Below are 12492 nucleotides of genomic sequence, written 5' to 3' on the forward strand. Positions count from 1 at the left end.
GGTAATTTCTGCCTAGACAAGTCATCCAGTTCTTTGGTGAGCAAAGGGGGTTCATCCTCCCAAGTCTCATTTCCAAATAACTTGTCATTTAGCTTCATGATTGCTCCAAGGTATTTAGCAACTTGCTCTTCAGTGACATACTCATCCTCTTCAGAGGAAGAATATTCATCAGAGCTCATGAAAGGCAGAAGTAAGTCCAATGGAATCTCTATGGTCTCATTTTGAGCCTCAGATTCCCATGGTTCCTCATTGGGGAACTCAGTGGAGGTCAGTGCACGCCCATTGAGGTCTTCCTCAGTGGCGTTCACTTCCTCTCCTTCCTCTCCAAATTCGGCCATGTTGATGGCCTTGCACTCTCCTTTTGGATTTTCTTCTGTATTGCTTGGAAGAGTACTTGGAGGAAGTTCAGTAACTTTCTTGCTCAGCTGTCCCACTTGTGCCTCCAAATTCCTAATGGAGGATCTTGTTTCAGTCATGAAACTTTGAGTGGTTTTGATTAGATCAGAGACCATGGTTGCTAAGTCAGAGGGGTTCTTCTTAGAATTCTCTGTCTGTTGCTGAGAAGATGATGGAAAAGGCTTGCCATTGCTAAACCTGTTTCTTCCACCATTATTGTTGTTGAAACCTTGTTGAGGTCTTTCTTGATTCTTCCATGAGAAATTTGGATGATTTCTCCATGAAGAATTATAGGTGTTTCCATAGGGTTCTCCTAGGTAATTCACCTCTTCCATTGAAGGGTTCTCAGGATCATAAGCTTCTTCTTCAGATGAAGCATCCTTAGTACTGCTTGGTGCATTTTGCATTCCAGACAGACTTTGAGAAATCAAATTGACTTGTTGAGTCAATATCTTGTTCTGAGCCAGAATGGCATTCAGAGTATCAATCTCAAGAACTCCTTTCTTCTGACTTGTCCCATTGTTCACAGGATTCCTTTCAGAAGTGTACATGAATTGGTTATTTGCAACCATTTCAATTAGCTCTTGAGCTTCTGTAGGCGTCTTCTTCAGATGAAGAGATCCTCCAGCAGAGCTATCTAAGGACATCTTGGACAGTTCAGAGAGACCATCATAGAAAATACCTATGATGCTCCATTCAGAAAGCATGTCAGATGGACACTTTCTGATCAATTGTTTGTATCTTTCCCAAGCTTCATAGAGGGATTCTCCATCCTTCTGTCTGAAGGTTTGGACTTCCACTCTAAGCTTACTCAATTTTTGAGGTGGAAAGAACTTTGCCAAGAAGGCATTGACTAGCTTTTCCCATGAGTCCAGGCTTTCTTTAGGTTATAAGTCCAACCATATTCTAGCTCTGTCTCTTACAACAAAAGGGAATAGCATAAGTCTGTAGACCTCAGGGTCAACCCCATTAGTCTTGACAGTGTCACAGATTTGCAAGAATTCAGCTAAGAACTGATGAGGATCTTCCAATGGAAGTCCATGGAACTTGCAATTCTGTTGCATTAGAGAAACTAATTGAGGCTTAAGCTCAAAGTTGTTTGCTCCAATGGCAGGGATAGAGATGCTTCTCCCATAGAAGTCGGGAGTAGGTGCAGTAAAGTCACCCAGCACCTTCCTTGCATTGTTTGCATTGTTGTTGTTTTCGGCTGCCATGTGTTCTTCTTCTTTGAAGATTTCTGTTAGGTCCTCTATAGAGAGTTGTGCCTTAGCTTCTCTTAGCTTTCGCTTCAAGGTCCTTTCAGGTTCAGGGTCAGCTTCAACAAGAATGCCTTTGTCTTTGTTCCTGCTCATATGAAAGAGAAGAGAACAAGAAAATATGGAATCCTCTATGTCACAGTATAGAGATTCCTTGAGGTGTCAGAGGAAAAAGAAAAATAGAATGAAGAAGGAGAAGAATTCGAACTTTAGTCAAATAGAGTTCGAATTGTGCATTGAGGAGGAGTGGTACTCCATAAATAGAAGGATGTGAGAAGAGAGGAAGAAAATTTTCGAAAATTAAGTTAGAAAGATTTTAAAAACATTTTGAAAAACTTTAATTTGATTTTCGAAAACCAAGAGTGGGAAAGAAATCAAGTGATTTTTGAAAAAGATTTTGAAATTAGAAGTTAAAAAGATATGATTGAAAACTATTTTGAAAAAGATATGATTAAAAAGATATGATTGAAAAGATATGATTTGAAAACAATTTTAAAAAAGATTTGATTTTAAAAATTAATGACTTGCCTAACAAGAAAAGATATGATTCAAACATTAAAACCTTTCTCAACAGAAAAGGCAACATACTTGAAATGTTCAATCAAATCATTAATTGTTAGTAAGTATCTTTGAAAAAGGAAAGAAATTGATTTTGAAAACATTTGATTGAAAAGATATGATTTGAAAAAGATTTGATTTTGAAAAACTTTGAAAACTTGAAAAAAAAATTGATTTTGAAAACAAAATCTTCCCTCTTGTGCCATCCTGGCGTTAAACGCCCAGAATGGTGCACATTCTGGCGTTTAACGCCCAATGCACTACCTTTTTGGGCGTTAAACGCCCAACCAGGTACCCTGACTGGCGTTTAAACGCCAGTCTGTCCTTCTTCACTGGGCGTTTTGAACGCCCAGCTTTTTCTGTGTAATTCCTCTGTTGCATGTTCTGAATCTTCAGTTTCCTGTACTATTGACTTGAAAATAGAACCAAGATCAAATAAACAATGCATGCAAGACACCAAACTTAAAATTAGACACTAGACTCAAACAAAAAACATAAAATATTTTTGGTTTTTATGATTTTAAAAATTTTTTTTTTGTGCTTTTTCGAAAATTATATGAAAATAGAAAATAAAGGTTTCAGAATTCTTAATTTGAATTCCAAGAATCATTGCAATGCTAGTCTAAGACTCCGGTCCAGGAATTAGACATGGCTTCACAGCCAGCCAAGCTTTCAAAGAAAGCTTCGGTCCAAAACACTAGACATGGCCAATGGCCAGCCAAGCCTTAGCAGATCACTGCTCCAATAGCAAGATTGATAGAAATCAACAAGCTCTTGTGATGATAAGTTGAAACCTCGGTCCAATAAGATTAGACATGGCTTCTCAGCCAGCCAGATTTCAACAGATCATCATGAAACTCTAGAATTCATTTTTAAAGAAATTCTGAAAAAAATTACCTAATCTAAGCAACAAGATGAACCGTCAGTTGTCCATACACAAAACAATCCCCGGCAACGGCGCCAAAAACTTGGTGTGCGAAATTGTGATCACTACTTTTCACAACTCAAATAATCCCTAGTAATGGCCCCAAAAACTTGGTGCTCAATACCATGGCATAAACACAACTTTGCACAACTAACCAGCAAGTGCACTGGGTCGTCCAAGTAATAAACCTTACGCGAGTAAGGGTCGATCCCACGGAGATTGTTGGTATGAAGCAAGCTATGGTCACCTTGTAAATCTTAGTCAGGCAGACTCAAATGGGTATAGATGATGAATAAAACATAAAGATAAAGATAGAGATACTTATGTATATCATTGGTGAGAGCTTCAGATAAGCGCATGAAGATGCTTGTCCCTTCCGTCTCTCTGCTTTCCTACTGTCTTCATCCAATCCTTCTTACTCCTTTCCATGGCAAGCTTATGCAAGGGTTTCACCGTTGTCAGTGGCTACCTCCCATCCTCTCAGTGGAAATGTTCAACGCACCCTGTCACGGCACGGCTATCCATCTGTCGGTTCTCGATCAGGCCGGAATAGAATCCATTGATTCTTTTGCGTCTGTCACTAACGCCCCGCCCTCAGGAGTTTGAAGCACGTCACAGTCATTCAATCATTGAATCCTACTCAGAATACCACAGACAAGGTTAGACCTTCCGGATTCTCTTGAATGCCGCCATCAGTTCTTGCCTATACCACGAAGACTCTGATCTCATGGAATGGCTGGCTCGTTTGTCAGGCGAGCACTCGGTTGTCAAGCGATCAACCATGCATCATGTATCAGGAATCCAAGAGATAAACATTAGAGCCTTGTTGCTTGTAGAACAGAGTGGTTGTCAGTCACTTGTTCATAAGTGAGACTGATGATGAGTGTCACATAATCATCACATTCATCAAGTTCTTGAGTACGAATGAATATCTTGAAATAAGAACAAGCGAAATTGAATAGAAGAACAATAGTAATCACATTAATACTCGAGGTACAGCAGAGCTCCACACCTTAATCTATGGTGTGTAGAAACTCCACCGTTGAAAATACATAAGAACAAGGTCTAGGCATGGCCGTGAGGCCAGCCCCCAGTGATCAAAGGATTCAAAGACCTGAAGATGATCTAAGATCCCCAGATGACAAATACAATAGTAAAAAGTCCTACTTATAGGGAACTAGTAGCCTAAGGATTACAGAGATGAGTAAATGACATAAAAATCCACTTCCGGGCCCACTTGGTGTGTGCTTGGGCTGAGCAATGAAGCATTTTTCGTGTAGAGACTCTTCTTGGAGTTAAACGCCAGCTTTTGTGCCAGTTTGGGCGTTTAACTCCCATTTTGGTGCCAGTTCCGGCGTTTAACGCTGGGAAATCTGAAGGTGATTTTGAACGCCGGTTTGGGCCATCAAATCTTGGGCAAAGTATGGACTATCATATATTGCTGGAAAGCCCAGAATGTCTACTTTTCAACGCCGTTGAGAGCGCGCCAATTGGGCTTCTGTAGCTCCAGAAAATCCACTTCGAGTGCAGGGAGGTCAGAATCCAACAGCATCTGCAGTCCTTTTCAGTCTCTGAATCAGATTTTTGCTCAGGTCCCTCAATTTCAGCCAGAAAATACCTGAAATCACAGAAAAACACACAAACTCATAGTAAAGTCCAGAAAAGTGAATTTTAACTAAAAACTAATAAAAATATACTAAAAACTCAACTAAAGCTACTAAAAACATACTAAAAACAATGCCAAAAATCGTACAAATTATCCGCTCATCAATAACTTAATCCTAAATCATCAACGTCGTGAAATCCTTAATAACATATAACGGAATACTAATGGCAAGGATTCCGAGACAGAGATACTTATTGTAATAAAAGAACGAAGCAGCAACGACCTCTGAACTAATCGCCAGCAGCTCCGACAATTGAAATTAGCTCATAATAAGATTTTTTAAAAGTTCTAGGTCTTACATGAAGCACCATTCTCAATTTTTTAAACCAGCCCCTTCTTTAGAACACGACATCCCTCTAGCAGACTCCGCCAGTCCCAAGACGATAAGTGACATATTTCAGCATTCATCAAGTCACCATATCTGAAATATTTACCTTTCAAAATTCTTGCAAGAATTGAATTTAGCTGTTTAATGATTCTCCAATACTATTTTCTTAGTAGAGCTTGATTTTGAGCCCTTAGGTTTTTTAAACCTAGATCACCGTCTTTCTTAGGTTGCATCATCTGATTCCAACTTAACCACGCCATTTGTCTCTTTGAGCCCTTCTGGCCTACCAATAAATACTGAGAATGCTGTGAATTTTCAAAATTAATGAATCAAGCAAACGAAAACATTATAGGAAATAGATAGGAATTGCTTCTCCCACCACTCTGGGCATAATTTGTCTTCCTCCAGCTGATAAATAGTTCCTTTGTCAGCTCTGGGTTTTTTTTTTGAACTTTTTCCTTGATTTCACTAAATGTATCCTTCTTATACTTATGAACTAGGCTTCGAAGTCCCAAGTATTTACCTTGAGCTCCAAGATGAGTAATATTAAGTCTGTGTGCAATATCTGTCCGAAATTGCTGGAGCGTATTCTTGCCAAAAAATAAGACTGATTTGTTGAGATTGACTTTCTGACTACTGAAACTCTCATAAGTTTATAAGATAGCCATGATCTTATCACAACTATTGTCAGAAGCCTTACTAAATAAAATTAAGTTATCAGCAAATAATAGATGATTTATATTAGGACTTCTTCTATGAATTTGAATCCTGAAAACTTGACTATTTTGCTCTGCCTTGTGTATCAAAAAGGATAAACCTTCTACATAAAATAAAAAAGATATGAGGATAGGGAATTTCCTTGTCGAATTCTCCTGTTTGGTTTAAAAAATAAAAAATAAAAAAAATTGACCTTTTACAACAACAAAGTAAGAAACATTGGTCACAAGTTTCTGAACCCAATTAATCAATCTCAAACCAAAGCCCAATTTCTCCATAATGAACCACAGAAAATATCATTCCACCCTATCATATGCTTTACTCATATCTAATTCCAAAGCTATTTTAGCCTCCAAGCCATTCTTCTTTGCTTTTAGCTAATGCATACATTCATGAGCAATAAGAATATTATCTAAAATAAGTCTCTCCTTAATAAAAGAACTCTAATTAGAGCTCACAAGTTTATTTGTACATAGTTGAAGTCTATGAACCAAGACTTTAGATATAATCTTGTACATAACTGAAAATAAGCTGATAGGTCTTACCTGCGTCATATTACTAGCATCTGGTATCTTAGGAATAAGGTAGATATAAGAGTGATTGAAACTCTTCAATATCCTCCCTCCACCGAAGAAACTTCAAACTGCTTTAAAAACATCCTTGCCCACAATATCCTAAAATTTTTGAAAAAATCTAGCCGTCATTCCATTATCTCCTAGGGCACTCAGGGAGTGAACACTTAAAGTGGCTCTCTTGACTTCTTCTAGTGTGACTAGTCTTTGTAACCTTCGGTTCATGTTAGCTGTAACCTTAGGAGCAAAGTCTATGAAAAACGGAGAAGGATTCTCATGATTTGTAGAAGAAAAAATCCCTTTAAAATAGTCCTTTGCAATAGCCGCAATGCCATGGGGAGAAGAGGCTGTCTCACCATTCTGACCATGTAAACGCCATATCTTGTTTTGTCGTGTTCTAGACTTATACGTCCTATGGAAAAACTTTGTGTTACAGTCCCCTTCCCGTAGTGATTTAACTCAGAATTTCTCTCGCCAAAACCGCTCCTCATTAAGCCAAGCAGTCTCCAGTTTTTCTTCCAAAATTGCCAGCTCCTGACCACCATGATTCCCCCCGATTTCATGTTCTTAATTTAGTTAAGGATATCCTCAATCTCTTTTTAAGAGTTTGCTTTTGCCGATTGTTGCCATTGAACCAACCTGTACTTGCTTATTTTGATAATTTGAGCCACTTAAAATATTGCAGATCCTTGTACTGGGATTTTCCAAGCTTCCAAGATGATTTGCCTAACTTCATCCTTGTCACACCAACATTTTTGGAACTTGGAACATCGCTTGGTTTTCTCCAACTGAGGGTTAGAGTCCATCAATAATGGAGCATGGTCTAAACCTATCTCTGAAAGCCTCAAAACCATTGGGTCAGGGTATAACTGCATCTAGCTGTTCTGAGCTAGAATCCTGTCCAGATGTTCTTCAATAAGATCAACCCCTCATCTTCTATTTGTCCAAGTAAAATGCCTCCTTACCATTCCAATATCAGCCAAACCATTATCACCAATGAAACAGTTGAAAGACTCCCCAGAAGATAGAGATTTGTCGCCTCCACCTTCCTTTTCTTGTGAGCTTGTAATTGCATTGAAATCCCCATCAAAACCATGCTCTGATCACTTTGTCCCATCAGTAAAGACAGAGTTTCAAATTGCACCAATCTGACTTGTTCATTGTAGCTCAAATAAACTTCGATTAAAGTCCATTCTTCATGAGACATAGGATCTGAAATCGTAGCAGCTTTATAGAAGTTGGTAGAGCTAGAAATAACCACCTCCAAGTCTTCCTTCTATGCCAAAATTAAACCTTCAACTGCACTCATAGGATCTACACTAAACTACCTAGAGAAACCACATGATCTCATCTTCTTTTTCACTTGTTGATATTGATTTTTGAATTCACATAGAAACAAATCTTGAGGGAGTGGGATTTAATGATCCTTTTTAGGTTATAAACCGTAAGGAATTTTCTCAAATCCCTACAATGCCATGAGAAGATTCTGATGACCTCTGAGGTGCCATTTCCTCGCTGGTACCCTCCACCTCAGCAACATCAGATTAGTCATTTTCCAAACAAACTCTTTTTTGGCTATTCAAATTCTCCTTACCCGAATTACTTTTCTTTGCCCTACTAAAGAAATTCTCTATATAGCGCCTTTCTACACTAGATTTTTTATTTTCTACATTTTTGGCTGCATAATTGCTACTGCATCCAACAATAGAATGCTGTCCATAGTCATAGGCAAGGTAGTTTCCTTAAGAGTTCTACGCGTTTTAATAGTTATAGAGGAAACTTCCATCTCCCCTATTTCTTTTTCTTTTACCTTGCTAGGATTTGCAGTTAAATTAGTTGACAGTGCCTCTTTTCCATTATTCACCTTCATAGACAAATTAGAAAGGCTATTTAAGAGCCAAGAAGGAGTAGGTTACTTTCGCTGCCGCTAAGCTTTCTGTGAAGGGGCTGATTCAGAGGCATTAGCACAATTTTCATTCCGTAATTCTATTATTCTTCCAACCTGTTTAGCTTTTGTCCATTCACCAATATAATCTTATCGAACATTATTGGTGTTAAGAGTGTTCCAAGAATTCAACGCAAGTTTAGATTCATGGCCGATCCTCGCACAATAGGTACAGAAAATACCAATGCGCTCATATCTCAAGCCAATTTCCTTAGTATTGCATCTGGACCAGCAACACACAAAAAATCTCTAAGATGTTTAGTAGCATCTAGCTCCATCCTAAATGGCTGTCTATGTTAGTCCCCAGGAGAGAATCAAAAAGGAATTTTTTGACAAAATTAAAAAATATGCTGATGAGATTCAGGATCCTTGGATGCTATTGGGAGATTTTAATGAAATTGCTGAAGTGGGGGAAAAGAAAGGAGGAACCAGAATTGATGATCATGCTTGTAAAAAATTTAGAGAATGGATAAACAAATGCAAACTCATAGATCTCGGTTTTGTGGGATCGAAGTATACCTGGAAGGGGGGCAAAGGGAAGGATTGGATAGAGTCTTCAAAAGGTTGGATAGAACTTTAGCTAATGCAGAGTGGAGAACAGAATTTGGTGATGCTAGAGTGAAAATCCTTCTGAGGGTGCATTCAGACCATCACCCTTTATTGGCAGTTTTAAGACCAAATCGAATTGACGGGGGGGGGGGGGGGGGGGGGGGGGAGAAACCTTTTCGTTTTGAAGTCATATGGGCTACACATCCAGAATTTAATGAGATCATTCAAAGGAGTTGGAACCAAAATAACCATTTTTATCATAACTTGAAAACTCTCACCCAAAAGCTTAAAGTATGGAACAAAGAGATATTTGGTCATGTTTTCAAAAAGAAAAGAAGGATTCTGAACCGGCTGGACAGTATTCAAAGGAATGACGCATATGGAAGAAATAGTTTTCTTCAGAGATTAGAAAAGGAGCTCTTAGTAGAATTAGAAGAGATTTTGAACAAAGAGAAAATTATGTGGATGCAGAAATCAAGGCAGCAATTTTTTGTTGATGGAGACCGAAATACGAGATTTTTTCACACAAAAACTATGATTAAAAGGAGGAAAAACAGAATTCTAAAGCTACGAGACAAAGAGGGGAACTGGTGTGAGGACATGAGTGGTTTACAAAAAACAGCAGTGGAGTTCTACAAAGATTTATACCTAGAAGATAAAGACGACACTCCTGTTTTATTGACGCGAACCACATACCCTCCTCTAGAGGTGTTTGATGACAACTCCCTTCAAAAAACTCCTTTGGAGACTGAAATTCAGCAGGCTCTGTTTCACATTGGATCGTTTAAAGCACCCGGGGAAGATGAATTTCCAGCATTCTTTTTCAAGGAGTATTGGGATATGGTTACGGAGAATTTTTGCAAATATGTTGAGTTTTTGTGGAGAAATCCAGAAGAAATCAGAGACATTAACCAAACTCTCTTAGCCCTTATACCCAAAGTGGAACAGCCAGAATTTATCACTCAATTTTGCCCTATTGCACTATGTAATGTGGTGTACAAATGTATCACAAAAATTTTGGTGGCTAGAATCAAACCGATGCTTGCTGACAGAATAGCTCCCTACCAGTCTAGTTTTGTATGTGGAAGAGTCATACATGACAAAATCATTATAGCTAAGGAGATGACACGTGACATGAAGAGGATGAAGGGGAAGAGGAAGTTCATGGCCATCAAGATAGATTTTGAAAAGGCTTATGACAGACTAAGGTGGAAAGTTATTGAGAAGGCTTTGGAGGAGTTTGGGGTGGGAGGACATGCTAAGAGAATTATCATGAACTGTGTCTCAACCGTCTCCTTTAAAGTCCTCTGGAATGGATGCAAATCGGAAGAGTTCTAGCCAACACGAGGAGTGAGGCAGGGAGACCCCATATCTCCTTACCTATTCGTGATTGCTATGGACAAGCTCTCCCATCTTATAGAGGATAGAGTTATTGAAGGAAGGTGGAAACCTATGGTTGCTGGAAGGGATGGACCACTGATAGCCCATCTACTTTTCACCGATGACCTTCTTATTTTTGCTGAAGCCTCGGAGGCACAAATAGAAGTGATCAATGAAAGTTTAGCAGCATTTTGTGATGTATCGGGGTTAAAGATAAATGCGTCAAAGACGTCAATATTATTCTCTAGGAACGTGGAACAAAACCTCAAAGAAAAACTAATCCAGAAGAGTGGATATAAAGATGTGCCATGCCTTGGGAGATATTTGGGCGCCATGATTACAAATAACAGAAAAGACAAGGACAACTTTAAAGGTACCCTGGAAAGAGTGAAGAAGAAGTTGAGTGGCTGGAAGGCTTCTTGTCTCTCCTTTGCAGGACGAGTCACGCTAGCACAGTCAGTAATAGCCCCGGCTTTGAACTTTGATATGATGCATATGCAAATTCCTAAAGGGGTCTGCATAGAGATAGAGAAACTACAGAGAAAATTTATATGGGGAGAAGAAGGCAACTTGAGAAAAATACATATGATAAAGTGGGATACTATATGTAAAGCCAAAGGAGAGGGGGGACTTGGATTTAGACGAATTGTGGAAATGAATCAGGCTTTCCTCATGAAAGTTGTATGGAGGCTGCTAAATGAGCAAGATAGTCTATGGACAAATGTCTTGTATAGCAAATATGGAAGGAGCCTAAATTTAATCTATGAAATGAGAAGCGCTTTGACTGACTCACAATTTTGGAGGAGCTTGGTTAAGATTGTAGAAGAGGTAAGAAAAAATATAAGCTTTTCTGTAGGAGATGGAAGAACCATCAGATTTCGGAAAGACGTGTGGATCAGAGGAGAACCACCTCTAATCGAAATTCTGAACCAAGACTCTATTCAGGAAGATATGAGAGTCAGAGAATTCATTACTAGGGAAGGCACCTGGGACATACAGAGACTAAGAGAATGGCTGCCAGAAACACTTCTAAAGAAAATACATGCAGTTCTCCCCCCAAGAGATGAAAGGGGAAGTGATTCCATAGTGTGGATGCTCACTCGTGATGGTAATTTTTCTATTCGTAGTGCCTACGATTATCTAACCCCCCAAAACAGCACACAGGATCAAGTTTGGAACCTAATTTGGTCTTGGAAAGGACCACAGAGGATAAAATATTTTCTTTGGCAAATCACACATAAAAGAATCATGATAGCAGATAGAAGAAGAAGGATCTTTGGAAGCTCACCTGATTGTCACCGGTGTCGCGGAACCCCTGAAACCATAATTCACGTTCTTAGAGACTGTCTTGTAGCTTCTTGAATTTGGACACAGCTCCTTGATCCCTCCAAGATTCAGGAATTTCTTAGAGCTTCCTTCGAATACTGGCTAAGGTTGAATCTGTCCACTGAGCTAGGGAACCAAAACCAGCATGACTAGACCTCAATCTTCGCCATCGCTTGCTGGTGGCTATGGAAGTGGCGTAATAAGGAAATCTTCACCTATCCTGGTAAGCGTCCACAAGATCCAGTAACTTTTATTAGGCAATATGTTGTTGAGAAAGAAAAGGCTTTTGATAGAAATAGAATTTTTGGAAATCAAAGAAGAAGAATGGAGATCCTTATAGCCTGGACGCCTCCCCCGGAGGGATGGGTCAAAGTTAATACGGATGGAACCTCTGCTGGTAACCCTGGAGATGCCGGATGCAGTGGTGTGGTTAGAAATGAAGAGGGAAGGTGGGTAGCTGGGTTCATCATGAACATTGGACATTGCTCTGCTTTTGAAGCTGAGTTATAGGGAGTCTATCAAGGTATAAAATTGGCGAAAGAATTGGGATTTACAAGGATAGTAGTGGAAACAGATTCAAAGTCAGTTTGGCAAGTGTTAAGAAAAAAGACGTGGCGAAAGAAGCAAACAAATCCTCTTATTAGAAGCATAGAAGATATGTTGGAAGATAATAGACAAATAAGACTTTCACATATCTATAGAGAAGGAAATCAAGTAGCTGATTGGCTATCTAAAGAAAGCACTAAGTATCCAATAGGTGTTCATTTTTTGGATAACTTTTCTAGAGAAGCGGGACAACTATTGGCTAATGATGTAAGAGGGGTCTTATTACCCCGTACTGTGACTGTTTAGTTTTTTTTCTTTTAAGCCTTAG

General features: G+C 39.0%; 1 non-coding gene across 1 annotated transcript; it reads left to right on the forward strand.

Moving 5' to 3' along the window:
- Positions 1–1101: 1101 nt before the first annotated feature.
- Positions 1102–1205, forward strand: LOC130953407 (small nucleolar RNA R71). Its single transcript, XR_009075582.1, has one exon. It is a non-coding gene; the product is annotated as a small nucleolar RNA R71 (small nucleolar RNA).
- The last annotated feature ends 11287 nt before the right edge of the window (positions 1206–12492 follow it).

Source organism: Arachis stenosperma, chromosome 1, assembly GCF_014773155.1.
Source record: "Arachis stenosperma cultivar V10309 chromosome 1, arast.V10309.gnm1.PFL2, whole genome shotgun sequence".
In the NCBI taxonomy this organism is placed as follows: domain Eukaryota; kingdom Viridiplantae; phylum Streptophyta; class Magnoliopsida; order Fabales; family Fabaceae; genus Arachis; species Arachis stenosperma.